Source organism: Vulpes lagopus, chromosome 10 (genome assembly GCF_018345385.1).
Source record: "Vulpes lagopus strain Blue_001 chromosome 10, ASM1834538v1, whole genome shotgun sequence".
NCBI lineage: Eukaryota > Metazoa > Chordata > Mammalia > Carnivora > Canidae > Vulpes > Vulpes lagopus.
The window spans coordinates 116,178,753-116,185,681 of record NC_054833.1 but is presented as its reverse complement, the minus strand read 5'-3'; the positions used below and the strand labels follow the sequence as shown (position 1 = coordinate 116,185,681).

Below are 6,929 nucleotides of genomic sequence, written 5' to 3'. Positions count from 1 at the left end.
GGTCTTTCAGTTTGGTTGATTATTTCTTTTACTGTGCAGAAACTTCATTTTGATGTAATATCAATAGTCTATTTTTGCTTTTGTCTCCTTTGCTTCAAGAGACATATCTAGAAAAATGTTAACACAGCTGATTCCGGAGAAATTACTGCCTGGGCTCTCTTCTAGGATTTTTGTGGTTTCAGGATTCACATCAAGTCTTTATTCCATTTCAAATTTACTTTTGTTTATGATGTGAAAAACGGTCCAGATTCATTCTTTTTCTTTTGCATGTTGCTGTCCAGTTTTCCCAGCATCATTTTTTAAAAGATTTTATTTATTTATTCATGAGAGACACAGAGAGAGAAAGGCAGAGACAACACAGGCAGAGGGAGAGGCAGGCTCCATGCAGGGAGCCAGACATGGGACTCGATCCCGAGTCTCCAGGATCACACCCTGGGTTGAAGGAGGCGCTAAGCCCCTGAGCCACCCAGGCTGCCCCCCAGCATCATTTTTTTGATGAGACTGCCTTTTTCCATTACACATTCCTATCTTCTTTGTTGGAGATTAGTTGACCATATAATTGTGGGTTTATTTCTTGGCTCCCTATTCTCCATTGATGTGTGTGTGTGTGTGCATGTGTGTGCCAGTACCAAAGTGTTTTGATTACTACAGCATTGCAATATACCTTGATATATGGCATTGTGATACCTCCAGTTTTGTTCTCTTTTTTCATGATTGCTTTGGCTGCTAGGGGTCTTTTAATTTGCATTTCACTATTAATGTTATTGAACTTCTTTTGTTTGTTTTTTTTGCCTGCTGGCCATCTGTATGTTTCCTTTGAAGGATTTGTCTATTCAGATCATCTACTCATTTTTTAATTGGGTTGTTTAATTTTTGTTGTTGAGTTGTATGAGTTCTTTATGTATTTTGAATATTAACATTTTATTGAACATATGGCTTGCAAATATTTTCTCCCACTCAGTGAGTTACTTTTTTTGTTTCCTTTGCTGTGCAGGAGTCTTTTAGTTTCATGTAGTCTCATTTGCTTTTACTTTTTTTCCCCTTGTCATTGGAGTAAACACACAAGGATGTCACTAAGAGCAGTTAGCTTATTATCTATGTTTTCTTCTAGGGACTTAATGGTTTTGGGTTTTACATTCAAGCCTTTAATAAATTTTGAATTATGTATATTATGTATGGTATAAGATAATTGTGTGTATTATGTATGGTGTAAGATATGGTGTTCTAGTTGCACTTTTTTGCAAATGATTGTCCAACTTTCCTAGCACCATTTATTGATGAAACCGTCATTTATCCTTTGTGTGTTCTTGGCTCCTTTGTGATATCTATATATCAATATATGTGAGAGTTTACTTCTGAACTCCGAATTTTGTTCCACTGTATGTTCCACACACATATCAGTGTGTGTTTGATACATACAACATATCATACTGTTTGATATTATCATACTGTCTCTTTTGGTACCAATATCATACTGTTTTATTTCATATAGCTTTGTAGTATAGTTTGAATTCAGGAAATGTGATGCCTCCAGCTTTATTCTTCTTTTTCAAGACTTTTTTTTCACTGTTTGGAGTCTTTTGTGGTTCCATAAAACTTTTAGAATTATTTGTCCCAGTGCAGTGAAGTATACCATTGGAATTTTGTTGAGTATGGGATTGATTCTGCACATGGCTTTGGATATATGCATATTTTATTTTATTTTTTAATATGGACATTTTAACAATAATTTAATTCTCCTAAACCATGATCATAAAATATCTTTCCACTTATTTGTGTCTTATTCACTTTCATCAGTATCTTATAGTTTTTAGTATATAGATCTTTCACCTCATTGGTTAATTTTAATCTTAGGTATTTTATTCTTTTTGATGTAATTGTAGATGGTTTGTTTCCTCAATTTCACTGATAGTTCATTATTAGTGTAGACAAACACATGAAATTTCTGTAAGTTGATTTTTTTCCTGCAACTTTAGTGAATTCATTTATTAGTTGTAGCGGGTTTTTTTGTAGATTCTTTAGAATTTTTTATATATAATACCATGTCGTTTGCAAATAGTAACAGTTTTACTCATTCCTTTCTGATTTGGATACTATTTTTTCCTTCCCTTGCCTAAATGCTATAGCTAAGACTTTCAATACTACATTGAATAAAAGTGGGAAGAGTGGGCATACTTGTGTTGTTACAGTTCTTAGAGGAAAAGCTTTCAGATTTTCCCCATTGAGTATAATGTTAGTTATGAGATTTTCTTATATGATGATTGTCCCCATCCCAGCTGTGGGGTGCATCCACGACCATCATAGCATATTGAAGGTTTGAGCTCTCAGCAGGGCATACCTACTGGTACTAGCAGATTGGAGGGAGAATTCCAATATAGTGTCCATTAGTGTGGATATTATTAGTAAGGTAAGTTGAGATCTCAAAAACGCCTCCTACCAGTACCTCAGTCCCTGCTGCTTCCTTCCTCCCTTGCAGATGCTTTAAGGTTAGTAAATGGATCTCTTATACCTATAGTCTATGCACTTTTCAAATTGATTTTTGTGTGTGTGTGTGTGATGACTTCTAAGTTGAGTGATCTGCACAGGAGCTTTTAAGAGTGAGTTTTCCATTCCCTACAGTTTTATAGTTTTCCTGAACATAATCCCTGTTGATTTTTATTTTTTTAAAGATTTATTTTATTTGAGAGAATAATATGCAGGGGAGAGGGGCAGGGAAAGATGGAGAGAGAGAATCTCAAGTAGACTCCCACTAAGTATGGAGCCTAACATGGAGCTCAATCCCATGACCCTGAGATCATGACCTGAGCCCAAATTAAAAGTTGGATGCTCAACTGACTGAGCCACCCAGGTACCCCTCTGTTGATTTTTAAAGTCTGATGATTTGGGGACCTGACTCTCCTGTGAATTATCTAAGAGTTGGTATTCCTTATGTGGAGTGGCAATCTCTCACTCCTCAGGAAAAGGTTCCATACCTTTTATATCATTCCTGATTGGGACTCACTGACTCACTGTGAATGTGGTGTTGCTTTAGTTTTTGTTTTGTTTTTTGTTTTTTGTTTTTTACAAATTCATGTCTCTTCCTCTCACCTCTTGATGCTGTTTTTCTCTTCTTTGTTGTAGAGACTTCATTCAATTACCGGTCAGTTTTAGAAGTAATTATTCCACATGTAATTACAGATTTTTTTTAAAAAAATCAAACATCTAATATTTTTATTTGTAAGTCAATAAAAAGTATATGTATATTAAAACTAAAAATTGGGATCCCTGGGTGGCGCAGCGGTTTGGCGCCTGCCTTTGGCCCAGGGCGCGATCTTGGAGACCCGGGATCGAGTCCCATGTCGGGCTCCCAGTGCATGGAGCCTGCTTCTCCCTCTGCCTGTGTCTCTGCCTCTCTCTCTCTCTGTGACTATCATAAAAAAAAATAAAAAAAATAAAAAATAAAACTAAAAATTTGGACAATTTTTTGCATATGCATGGTGAGTGAAAATATTTGCAAATTTGAATGTTTTGTAAGTAGCATCATCAGTACATACTATGCCCAGATATACATAATGTACATTTAAGTGTCCTAGTCATATTTTTCAAAATTAGATACTTCTCTGAATTTTAAGAAAGTAGAAATCATTTAAAATATGAGGAATAGGAGTTAAGAGTGAGCTATATATCCAATTTAAATTACACTAAAATACAAACAAAATATAAACATAAGTGAAAATTTTCTAGAAGGAAGAATTTACTGTCCCCCCTCCCAAAGTAAGTAAATTGCAATATAGAGAGAACTATACATGTATGGAGATACTTTCGTGCTTTGATAAGTGTAAAATAATTAATTTCATGTGATCTAAAATTTTAGGGTTATATAGTTAGAAATCTAGAATTCTACTTTTAAAGGCATGTCCACTAGGGGAGATACTTTAGCACAATCATTTGGATTGTTTGTCTACATGTTGAACAGGGCTTATTCCTTTTCTTTAGCTTTTTTACACACATAAAGCATACTATAAGATGTCCCATTTTTCGATGAACAACACGACCATTTTTGGGTTGACCTTGGCAAATCACACAAAGCTCAGTGGAATTAAGGGGAAAACTAGATTCCATGATTTTTTATTTTTCTTGTTTTTCTTCCCTCTTAACCTCTTTGATGTCTTCTTGGCTACTATAAATGATGCTGGGGATCCCTGGGTGGCGCAGCGGTTTGGCGCCTGCCTTTGGCCCAGGGCACGATCCTGGAGACCTGGGATGGAATCCCACGTCGGGCTCCCGGTGCATGGAGCCTGCTTCTCCCTCTGCCTGTGTCTCTGCCTCTCTCTCTCTCTGTGACTATCATAAAAAAAAAAAAATTATTAAAAAAAAAAATGATGCTGTTAGAAGTTGATGGCTGAGAATAGTCCTCACTTCGGATTGGGAGGCTTGTGTGATTTTATCACCATTTTCTTCAGTACATGATTCTCTGGAATCATTCACTGTATATATGTGTGTATATATATATTTTTACAACCACATCAAAGCCCTCTTTTATTTGTTTAGTTTTCTAGCTTAGCTTTCTCAGGCATTTTATCTTTACCTTTCCCTTTATCTTCAGGAAGCTAATTCTCATGAAGGGTCCAACATCTGTTGCAATGAGGTAGAAGAGGAGGATTCATTTCACTGCATGAAGTACACTTCCAATAATCTGCCAAGGAAACTTCAGAAAATTCTTCAAGTGAGTCGTATTATTTTCCCCTGCCTGACACAGAGTTAATATACTTCATCTTCTTCATATGAGAGTTCTTGTCCTTCATGAAGGCTATAATCTTCTGAATTGAGAGACTCACCTTCAAATTCTACACTGAATCAGTCTGATACTGAATTCAACTGATCACCTGAATGTTCACTTACACCAGCATCAACATCTGGATTTGATGGAGTGAGTCTCTGGTGATTCAGTGCTATTGCTTCTTTCATAACATCCTCTCCCTTATTACACACAGAGCAAGGGTTTCATCAAAGGAAAGGGAAATACTATCAGATTTGTGCTGCTTTCACTGTGGTTCACCAGGTAATTCATCTGAATGTTCCTCTGTCTCACTAGTTGCTCTCTTTCTAGATGAGGTAGGTGGTCTGGAAACCAAATCTGAAAATGAAAGTTTGTCTTCCTGAAACTCTTGCACAGGGTCCTTTGATCACTCCCTCCTTCAAGGGGACACCGATTTTCACTCACAAGTGTGAGTGAATCTGATGGCTCATGTTGATTGACCAATACCAAGTTTCCTCAGATCACCATATATATATTGTTTTTTTCCTGTTTTCTTTCACAGAGAAATTTGGCACTCCAAACAAATCCCCTAGAAGATAATTGGAACAATATACAAAATGCTATCATTTCTCATCATATAATCATTTAGTCATAATATACTGACCATGATAAAACATAACCTCTTTCATAGTAGAAATGTCTTTTTGTATGGAGACAGATTTTAATAACTTCAAAAGCAATGGCTTTGCTCTCACCAGGGTCTCTTGTTCTAAAGCTGGAATTTGTGAGGTGCTTACAGCGCTATCTGTTGATACAGACATGTTGGTATTGCACATTTGCCTGGATCAGTGTAGAATAAATGTTCTATGTTGGTGACCACTGATATCTATCTCTAACTACCTGTGAATACAGCTGCTCCCCACTAAGCAGGGGAGGAGTGGGAGGAGCAGGGACCTTCACTAAGCCCACAGAATCCCAATGCCCTGGGCCTCAGCAACCATTCCACTGGTGAGGTCCAGGCCCCTGGGGCCCTTGAGCATGCTAGGTCCGGAGAAGAAGGAGGTTTCTGGTGGCAAAATGGGCAAGACCTCCGTTAGAGGGGTTAAGGGTGCCCCTTGGACTTTGGCTCTCCCTCCATTTTCTTTCCAGCCACCCAGGGCCACACAGGCCCCAGAAAGAGCCCAATCAGCCCAGGGACACCAGATGCATGCCCCCTGCTGCCCCTGTAATTGTAGAATTTTTGTGCCAATGAGAGAAGGTAATTTCAAGATCTTGCTATGCTTCCATGTTAAACCTATCCCTCTCTTCTTTTTTTAAATGTGTTTACAGGTATAAATTTCCTTCTAGCCACTGCTTTAGCAATACCTCATAAATTTTTGTATGTATTTTATTTGTTTTTATTTATTTCAAAATATTTCTAATTTCCCTTTTTATATCTTATAGTTTGTATTTTGTTTAATTTCTTCCTGTATTTAGAAATGTATGTATGTATCAGTATTTATCTAGGTATTTATTCACTATGCTATACTTTATAAATCTATCCTGGATATCCATGGTGCTGAGATCTCTTTTGGAGAACAAGAAGGTATGTTCCTACTTTAGAGAGAACATGTGAAGAGAAATATGATATTTTGTATAAATTTTCCAGTTAAAACAGTAATCAGGTGTAATGAGTCCCTACTGCTCATTTCCAGTGAGGAAGATTCTAAGCCTCTGGCTATCAGTGTGCAATGCCTGCTTATAAAGCAACCAAGAAAGAAAGATTTTGAAGCTTCACAGATTTACTTCATTAAAACAAGTCTAATAGTTTTTTGAAAAAATTCCTTAGAAGTGCTTTCCTCAATGTTGTTTTCAGGTGAGAAAATTGATATGAAGCATTCTGCAGATACCAAAATAAGCATTTCGTCCATACTAATTGTTATTTGCATATATCTAAAAAAGGGCTTCAATATGAATATCCTTCAAAATCATGAACAGTATCAGGATATAACTTTCAAAAGTCCATAAAGGTTAATCCAAAATACATTTGAAGAAACCTTTACATGCCAAAAAATGGTAGTTGATGGTCAACACTAGCAGAGATCCTTGTAACACTTGTTTAATTTTGTTAACTTGAAAGATCTATACTTGCTAGTAGAAAATACCAGGTTAGGGGACATGGGGGACTCCACAGGAAACACTTTAAGAATGT

The 6,929-nt window shown here is 36.6% G+C and overlaps 1 pseudogene; it reads right to left on the bottom strand.

Moving 5' to 3' along the window:
• Positions 1–3,900: 3,900 nt before the first annotated feature.
• On the bottom strand, positions 3,901–5,574 carry LOC121499300 (annotated as a pseudogene).
• Between the last annotated feature and the right edge of the window lie 1,355 nt (positions 5,575–6,929).